Raw genomic sequence first — 10216 nt, forward strand, 5'->3', positions numbered from 1 at the left:
ATTAACAACCTGAGATGAAGATCAGCAAGTTTAGGTAGAATAATAGTGAAGTTATCATGGGGTGGAAAAGTGGATTTTGGGGTTTCTGGAATGGGAGCTCAGGAGGCAAGATGGAGGGAACTGGGCGTGTCCAGCCTTTCTCCTTCTTCTTGGCCTCCATCTTCTGCTGTGATGGTGGCACTTACAGATTGGTTTAGAGTAGAAGCTCACTGTCTGACATAGGTGACAGGTATTGGGAAGTTATTGTAAACATTGTATATGTAGTTTTTAGTATACAGACATAACACTACCCCAGGGGCAGGCAGAGTGCCTGGAACTGTCCTGCTGGACGAACCTCAGCAGGACAGGAGAAAGAATTTTATAGATAAGAAGCAATAAACAACCCTGAGACTGAGAAATGAAGAGCTCCAACTCATTCTTCAAGAGTTCAGGCTGGGAAAAGAGATTTTCTAACTTTTCTTGGGGTCACTCTGACAAGCAAAAGATCCCAACAGCGTCTGGGTGCAGGGCACAACCCCAGAGCCTGGTGCCCTGCCGGTGCCCCCAGCCCAGGCTCACCCACTGCTCCCAGCCCTGTGCAGCTGGCTGGCCCCGCTCAGGGCAGCAGAGAAAGCCCTGATCCCCATGCAGGGATGAGATTTCAGTGGTTTCACACTCCTGCTCCTCAGCCCTGGCACAGATTTGGAATTCTGCTCGTGTTCGACAGCCAGCGGAATCAATGGAATTAAATCCAGCCCATTTGTACCATTTAAGCCCACAGAGAAGCTTAACATATTTAATCATATAGCTTCCTTCCATTCAATAATTTGCCAGAGGAAAAGGCATGGAATTTTCCATCCACGCTTTCCCTTTGGAACATGCATCACAAATGTGTACAGCTCCATTTTTCCTGCTCGTGTGATGGAGAAACTCTGTTGGTGACCCAGGAATGCTCAAACTTCTCTCCCTTTCTGTGTGCTCCAACCCAGGGGTGGCTGTTTCCTGCCATGCTCTGTGTCACCCTCCTGTAGGTGACCAGCAAGTGATGCTAAAATGGGAATAAAATGGGATTGGGAGGTGAAGGAAGCAGCACATGCAGCTGAGGAAGATGACATTGTGTTACCCTGAAGCCCATCTGTCAATTCAGAGAGGATCCAGCAGACAAGAGCAGCAGGATCCTTGAGGAATGATCTCTTTTTTCAGAGATGTTCAAACCCCTTTCAAATAATCCCAGTTAATTTTAATTTCGGAAGGTTAGATAGTCCTCAGAATTTTCTCTAATTGCATATTCCTCAGAATAGACTCCTCTGCTTGCTCTGTAATCAAATCATAATTAAAGCATCTGTGTCATTTTATCCATCCCTTCCTGCTATTTGTAACATTTACAGAAGGCAACAAAGATGCAGAATGCAAAATTTCCAGCGCCGAGGCTGGGCAGCAGCAGTGCCATGATGGGGATTTGTGCTGCTGTGAGTGCCTGAGCATCTCCTCAGGCTTTCCTTGGCCTTTCCAAACAGCCCAGGAGGAGAAGGGCACCAAACAGTGCCCCCCTTGTTGTGGCCACCACTGGAGGCCGTGTTTCATTCCTGGGACCCTTGTTTTTAACCAGCTGAACAGGAGGCCGTGTTTCATTCCTGGGATTTTTGTTTTTAACCAGCTGCCTCCTTCCATCTGGGCACACTGGCCTGGGGCAGGCAGAGGGGCTGGAATCAAGGGAGGTGTCACACAGCAATATCACCTTGGCAGAAATGAGGATTTTCTCTCTGGGCAGCTGTTAGATGAGTCTCCACTCACCCAGGAAGAAAATGAGTCTCCAGATGAGTCTCCACTGCTTTCCAGGCAGGAAAAAAATCCCAGACCAAAGCAACCAACAGTAAAGGGGCTCCCTGGGCTTTATCAGAAAACTCAGAGTAACTCATTTGTCACTGTCACATTTTCTGAAAGATCCCTTCACTGGGTTTTCTTCTCCTGAGAAGCTGAGAAGCCTCAGAAAAGAATGAAAACAATAATTATCTCATTTGCTTCTCCTCTGTTTTTCTGCTTTGGAATGTGGGATGGACATTGTTTACCAACAGGTGAATGTTTGATTGGTCCATGTGAATTGTTTTTAATTAATGGCCAATCACCATCAGCTGTGTTGGACTCTCTGAGTCTATCACAAGTATTATTATCATTCTTGTTAAACCTTCTGTCTGTATCCTTCTCTTTCTTTAGTATAGTTTTAGCATAGCATAATATAATGTAATATAATGTAATGTATTATAAATAATATAATATAAATAATATGATATGATATGATATATGATATAATGTAATATAATGTAATATAATGTAATATAATGTAATATAATGTAATATAATGTAATATAATATAATATAATATAATATAATATAATATAATATAATATAATATAATATAATATAATATAATATAATATAATATAATATAATATAATATAATATAATATAATATAATATAATATAATATAATATAATATAATATAATGTAATATAATGTAATAATCAATAAATCAGCCTTTTGAGAACATGGAGTCAGATTCCTCATCTCTCACCTCATCCTGGGGACCTCAGAAAGTCAGCACTAATTGGATTATTGGAGGCACCCTTTGCCTCCCAGAGCATCATAGAAGTCATATTTCACATTAGAAGTGCTTCCATAAACTTCTCACCCACTGCTGTGGAGTGATGAGCAAACCTCTCTGGGGAAAGAGTTTGCAGTTTGGGTTTTGTCTGCTTTATTTCAGAAAGACAGAGGGGAAAGAATCAGAATTCCTTGCACAAGCAGAGTTCAGGCTCAGACAGGGATAATTTCCTTAGGAATTTGTAGTTTGTATTAAAAGGAATGCATTGATTGGTAAATGAAAGCATCTATTTTTCAAAAGAAAAATTTTTGAATGTATTTATGCACCACTAACATGGCTTTTTCTTCCATCCTAGATTTTAGTCCTGTTACACAATTTGGTAACACTACAGAATGAACCTCAGCTGCATAGGCAGCACTTGATAAACTCCTGATTAAAACTGGTATAAAAAGTACTGATTTCTCACTGAATGTTTTTCATTGCAGCATCATTCTAGTGAAACATTCAAATAATTGTCGTTTTGCACAGAAAAGATCCAGTTTACACAAAGGTTACTCTAAGCACTTCAGACTGAAATCAGTACTGAGTTTGCTCTCAACATCACTGTCCTTCTGAAATATAACTTGTAGATCAAAAGATCAAAACTGGAAAAAAATAAAAATTTTCCATCTTAACAATTCACTGTAGGAATAATTTTTAGATAACTTCTATTTTTGGACAACAAATCCTTTCAGAACCCACTTTGAATTGAAAAGAAATTTTGGAAAAATTAATACCTCAGTTTCCTTAACTTAAGTCTTAAAGAGAATTTTCATAGCTACTGGATAATATTAGATATAATATCTGGGGTGATTTTATTAATTTCAGGGGGTGTTTTATGTCATTGGGATTGCTGCAGATCATTCGGATGGGATTGCAGCAGATCATTGGAACGGGATTGTTGCAGATTTTTGGGATTGCTGCAGATTATTGGGATTGTTGCAGATCATTGGAATGGGATTAGTGCAGATCACTAGGATTGTTGCAGATCATTGGGATTGCTGCAGATTCCTGGGATTATTAATTGTTTTACTTCCTAGTTTACAAGGGAGAATTCTTGTCCATGTTCTGTCACTTTCCTCCATCAATAAATATCAATTCACTTATCACACTTCACATCTCAAATATCCAGCTGCCAGCCTTGCCCTTAGAAAAGGCCCACACAGGTGAAGCTGTTATTGATATTATTTTCCCCTTAAAGATCTACATTTGAAAAGCAGAAAGGTAAATCAAATAATCCAGCTGGTGCCTGGTTCCATCCTCACACAGAGCTGAGGACGGGAGCAGAAGTTGGGGCTGAAACGCTGCCTCTCCTCACCCTGACAGCCACAGGGCAGGAACCAGGGGGACAAAACATCTCAGCCGGGTTCTGAAGCACATTGATTGGGGTTTAAAAACCCAAAGGCTGAATTTCTCATTGCTATTGGCACAAGCAGACACTCAGCTGCCTGGTCTGAGCTCTGCAGGAGCCGAGCCCGTGTGTGAGAGCTCTGTCCCCCTCTGTCACCGGCTCAGAGAGCTCAGGGATGCTGCAGCATCACCCCTGCCCTGCCAGCTCAGGGCAGGCTCTGCTTTATGTAACCAAATGTGGCAGCACATCCAAAGCACAACCATGCAAATGTCACAGCTGACCCTCCAACGTGCACTTGCGAGGCACAGATTTATCCCCAAGTCCAAACTCATTTCTCGTCTCCAACGTTCAAGGCAGGCATGAGTTAGAAGAGATCATGGTAAGTAGAAAATCCTAAGATAACTTGAAAAGAAATTGTCACCAAGGATTCTCTTCAGAGATAATATTGTTTTTCCAAATCACTTGTTCGTAGTTGAGTCATCCCAGAGAGAATCTAAAGCTTGTGGAAATTTGTCACTGCGTGTAGTACGAGGAGTGCAGAACTCTTGCAGATTATTTAGAAATTTCCCTTTTGCATCTGGAGCTTGGATTGCACTTACAGGGTGAATAGATTCAAACACACAGCCAAAAACATCTTCCCCCACCGCCCTCCCACTCGTTCCCCCTCCTCATGTTCAATTACTACTGTGTTAGACTTAACAGTGCCACCAACACTGTAGCTCTGGAGCAGCAATGAAATCAGCAATCAGTGCCTTCAGTAAATACATTAACACCAACTCATCCATGCCAACAAATCATTGTTTACTTCTGAAATATGTTTTAGCAGCCCACGGTATTCATCAATCAAGTGAGGCTGGGCTCTGAGTGTTCTGAGAGAGGCTCAGGTTTTCACTTTACCAACAGAACCACAAAACAAATGGAAATTGCTTTCCTTTCTCCCTTTCTTCAAGGAAGGTTTGCACACCTGAAATATAACACTGCCCTGTCTGGAATCTGTCAAACTCGCTGTCTGTGGAGAAATTCATGATCACAAAGCTATTGAGGAGGAAAACACCTGAAATTCACACAGATGATGCTCATGTGGACACACACAATGCAAACCAGCTGTGACAACCAGCAGTCCCTGCTGATCATCAGCAAATGACACCATTTGTGCCTTTAACCTCAGAAGGAACCAAACCCATCAATTCTGCACACGTTCCATACACTCGAAAGATTTAAAACTCACTTACAAGGAGTTCCCTATGATGGCAGTGTTGCTGTTAAAATCCTTCAAACTTACCAATTATGCTGCCTAATTAGAGAGAGAAATAAATTCTGAGCTGTCTTCAGAACCGTTCAGTACCGTTCTTAACATGGCAATTCCTGGCAGATTTCATGCATTTACCATTAGAATTGCAATTTATTTTGGCAGCTGAAACAGCTCCTGTTTTCTCTGTGCCCCCTGCAGCACCTCCAGCACTCCGACTCACACACATTACGTGACTTGATCCTCTTTGAAACCCGAGCCACCTTCACACCTGCACACAAACGTACTAAGTCCAGAGTTTTAAATCACTGCCCTCCACATCCAGAACTCCACATTTGAAACACAAGCTGCCAAGTTCCTCAGCTTTTGAAAGGACCAGGAGGAGCCACTGTCCCTTTAATGTTCCACCTCGTCTCCAAAAGAAACGTCTTTTTACTAGAGCTCAGTGTGATTCACTGGAATTTGCCAGGCAGGTCAGGAAATCCCCTGAAGCAGAGGAAGAATATTAAAGAGATGGGACATGTATATCAAATCTCATTACTGTTCTCTTCTGAGAATCAATCAGGTGAAAGGATGTGATGATGTCATTATGACATCATTGACTTTGGGATTAGCAATTCAGAGCTACTTAGCAACCAAAGCTGTCCAATACAGAAGTAAGAGATCCAGTGGAAGATGTTATCATCTGACCCACTTACTGCAAGATAAATATTTGTCAATGCTGGTTTCGAGACTTTGTCAGAGATGCGAAAACTTACGAACAGCCTTGTTTCAAGTGCAGAATATTTGAAATAAAACGTTCCCCCTGAACCTTTTCCATTTATATCCAAGCGTATTCTTTACCCCATAACAGCTCATACTCATGTTCCCTCTCAGTCATCTTCTTCCTCACCTTCCCATAAATCTAAACCCCAAAAATGCACAAAGAAAAACCTTCTGCTAAACAGATTACTGTTATTTTAAGAACTACAAGCTCTATTAGAAACTCAAACCTCGTATAGTCAAGGGAGACTAATATAATTGCATCAAAATGCAAGCTTGGAAAGCGTGCTTATTTCATTAAAGTAAGCTGAAAAGATCCAGTTGATGAACTCCGGTATCCGTCAGAAATTCCAACCAAAATAAAAAGGAAAAAGCTTTGTGCATGAAAAAAGAATTGGTCACGCTACTTCTGTGGCTATTTCTGGGACCTGAAAGGGTTTGATGCCCGGAATCTATGGCTGACCTGATTTTCTTTAAAGTTCACTCGTCTCCGTTGAAAATACAGTTCTAAAGCAACCGAGCGAAGCTCTCCGATGCCCTGAAATTCAAACTAAAGCTTTAAACCCATTCCCAACAAGCCAGAAGCGGAGCGCTGGGCTGACACTTGGTGTTCCCGCAGCCACGGGCGAGCGGAGCGCCGCGACGCCTTCGGGGAGCAAACGAAAGAAAATCAACCACTCCGCCTTCTGCAAAGAACTTTTATTATCGGGGCGAGGCCGCTCCAGCTCTCCACGGCTCCGAGAGCCCCGCGGTGCCGGGAGCGCCCGCGGAGCCCGCACGGAGCGCGCAGGGAGCGGCGGAGGCTCCGCGGAGCGCGGCACGGCTCGGGGAGCCCCGGAGAGCCGGCTCGGAACCTCCCCGAGCTCCGGCAACAGGCGGCAGCTCCCGGCCATCGCCGCTCCCCGCGGGGCTCCGCCGCCCTGCGAGGAGCTGCCGGCTCAGCCTCCATCCCCCGGGGGCTGCCGCGTCCCCCTCTGAGCCCCGGCAGCATCCCACAGCATCCCTTAGCATCGCTGCATCCCGCAGCATCCCTTCATCCCGCAGCATCCCTGCATCCCGCAGCATCCCGGGCGCGTTTCCCCCGCGGGGCTCGGGCTCGGGGTCGTGCTGGAGCCCGCGGTCACAGCGCACAGCCTACCTGCCGAGGAGGAGGAGGAGGAGCAGGAGCAGGAGGAGGAAGAGGAGCTGGAGGCGCCGCTGCCGCCGCCGCCGCCCGTCCCGAGCCACCGGCGCTGCCCTCCCCGAGCGATATTAATGTTCATTTAAAGCTCGGCGCCCGCCGCTCCGCCGCGCCCTCCCCGCTCGGGCTGGGGGCCGGGCCCGCACCGCCCCTGCCCGCCCCCGGACCGCCCCTCGGCACCGGCGGGTCCCCCCGGGGCTGACAGACCCCCCTCGGCACCGGCGAGTCCCCTCGGGGCTGATGGATCCCCCTTCATCAGATCCCCCCTTCATCAGATGTCCCTCAGGGCTGCTGGATCCTTTCGGGGCCGGCGGGTCCCCTCGGGGCTGCCAGACCCTCCTCGGGCCTGACGGATTCCCTTGGGCCAGCAGATGCCTCTCGGGGCTGGCAGACCCCGCTCGGGACCGACAGGTCCCCTCAGGGCTGATGGATCCCCCTCCGGGCTGGGGGGGTCCCCTGGGGCCAGCAGATACCCCTCAGGGCTGATGGATCCCCCCCCTACGGGAGTGGCAAATGCTCCTCAGGGCTGATGGATGCCCTCGGGGCCAGGAGATGCCCCTCAGGGCTGCTGAATCCTTTCTAGGCTGGCGGGTCCCCTCGGGGCTGATGGATCCCCCTCAGCACCAGTGGGTCTCCCCGGGAGTTGCAGGTTCTCATCTGGGCTGATAGATGCCCTTGGGGCCAGCAGATGCCCCTCAGGGCTGCTGGATCCTTTCTGGGCCAGTGAGTCCCCTCAGGGCTGATGGATCCCCCTCGGCACCAGCGAGTCCCCTCAAGGCTAATGGATCCTCCTGTGGTCTGGCGGGGCCCCCCGGGAGTGGCAGATGCTCAGTGGGGCTGATGGATGCTCTCGGGGCCAGCAAGATGCCCCTCAGGGCTGCTGGATCCTTTCTGGGCCAGTGGGTCCCCTCGGGGCTGCCAGACTCCCCTCGGCACCGACAGGTCCCCTCGGGGCTGGCGGGTCCCCCCCAGGAGTGGCAGATGCCCCTCAGGGCTGATGGATCCTTTCTGGACCGGCAGGTCCCCTCCGAGCTGATGGATCCCTCTCGGGGCTGGCAGGTCCCCCGGGGCTGATGGATCCCCCTTGGCACCAATGGGTTCCCCCAGGGCTGATGGATCCCCCTCCGGGCTGGCAGGTCCCCTCGGGAGTGGCAGATGCCCCTCAGGGCCTATGGATGCCCCTGGGGCCATCAGATGCCCTTCAGGGCTGCTGGATCCTTTCTGGGCCAGTGCATCCCCTCAGGGCTGATGGATCCCCCTCGGTACCGACAGGTCCCCTCAGGGCTTATGGATGCCCTTGGGGTTAGCAGATGCCCCTCATGGCTGCTGGATCATTCTGGGCCGGCAGGTCCCCTTGGGGCTGATGGATCCCCCTTGGGAGTGGCAGATGTCCCTCAGGGCTGATGGATGCCCTTGGGGCCTATGGATGCCCTTGGGGGCAGCAGATGCCCCTCAGGGCTGCTGGATCCTTTCTGGGCCAGCGAGTCCCCTCAGGGCTGATGGATGCCTCTCAGGGCTGATGGATCCCCCTCGGCACCAGCGAGTCCCCTCAAGGCTGATGGATCCCCCTTGGGTCTGGCGGGGTCCCCCGGGAGTGGCAGATGCTCTGTGGGGCTGATGGATGCTCTCGGGGCCAGCAGATGCCCCTCAGGGCTGCTGGATTATTCTGGGCCGGCAGGTCCCCTTGGGGCTGATGGATCCCCCTTGGGAGTGGCAGATGTCCCTCAGGGCTGATGGATGCCCTTGAGGCCTATGGATGCCCTTGGGGGCAGCAGACGCCCCTCAGGGCTGATGGATCCCCCTCAGGGCTGATGGATCCCCCTTGGCACCAGCGAGTCCCCTCAAGGCTGATGGATCCCCCTGTGGTCTGGCGGGGTTCCCCGAGAGTGGCAGATGCTCAGTGGGGCTGATGGATGCCCTTGGGGCCAGCAGATGCCCCTCAGGGCTGCTGGATCCTTCAGGGTCCCCTCAGGGCTGCTGGATCCTTTCAAGGCCGCGGGGCTGGTGTCAGGCTAACCCCGTGTCTCAGGGCCTGGTGACACCTGTGACCAGTTCACCCCATTTTCCCCCATCCTCCCCCGGATGGTGCCGGGCAGCCCCAGTGCAGGGATCTGGTGCCCTCAGCTGGTTCCCCCCAGCCCTGGTGAACCAAAGTTGACCAGAGAAGTTGAGAATGGCCAGGCTGGAGCTGCTGAGAGCTCTCTGCCCAGGTCTGGGTCACCAGTGTGGGATTTATTTCAAACAGGAATGCCTGGAAGTGTGTTTTGAACCTGCGGAGACACAGATGTGCTCCCGAGCCTTCTCAAAAATGTGGCCAGGATGATCTTATTTCTGGAGTCCTGCTCAGTTGGGTGAGACGTAAACTTTAAGGAATTTAAAGATTTTTGAGGAGCTAAGATTTTAGTTAGATAAGCTTTATTGGAGTTAATCAAAATAAATGGGTAGGCCTTGATGAAGTTAAGAGTTAGTAGTTAACTAATAATTGATTGCTTGTCAGCACAATGTTTGGTTAGCTGGGTTTATAGTGAAGAATATAGAAACTGATAAATGGCTTTTAGGAACATAAGACAATTACTTTTAGGAACATAAGACTATTGTGGCCTCCTCTGTTCTGAAACCAATTGAAGATGGGGAGTGGGAATTCTACCAAGGGTTCGTTTGTCATATTTGCATTGAAAAGGCAGAAAGGTCAGAAGGAGGAAGACTTCATTTACTTCCTCATATTGGGACCCCTCCCCATGAAAGGGACCACTGACCCATTTCAAGGAAAAAACTACGCATGTTTAATGGCATTTGAACTAATTACCATGCTTAATGGATTTTGAACTAATTACCATGAGAAGCAAGGAATGGGATTTACCAAAGTTACGAATATGCATTTGTATTTTGGGTATTCAATACTTGTATAGATAAAAGGACTCTGCAATCACCTGTAAATTTGGTGTGTGTTTGGGAGTTATCCCACAATAAACCTACACTTTCTAACTCTAAACTGTTAGAGAGTTTTTGTCCATCATAGTTAGATATCGGTACTATATCAATACCCATATTTT

The 10216-nt window shown here is 48.6% G+C and overlaps 1 protein-coding gene across 1 annotated transcript in view; it reads right to left on the minus strand.

The window, feature by feature from the left end:
• Nucleotides 1–7221, minus strand: part of SLC6A1 (solute carrier family 6 member 1) — a 75692-nt gene extending 68471 nt beyond the window's left edge. The window contains exon 1 of the mRNA XM_063164413.1: nt 7122–7221. The gene's annotated coding sequence lies outside the window, so the exon portion shown is untranslated. The remainder of the gene's footprint in view (nt 1–7121) is intronic.
• Nucleotides 7222–10216: the final 2995 nt, after the last annotated feature.

Source organism: Melospiza melodia, chromosome 10 (genome assembly GCF_035770615.1).
Source record: "Melospiza melodia melodia isolate bMelMel2 chromosome 10, bMelMel2.pri, whole genome shotgun sequence".
NCBI lineage: Eukaryota > Metazoa > Chordata > Aves > Passeriformes > Passerellidae > Melospiza > Melospiza melodia.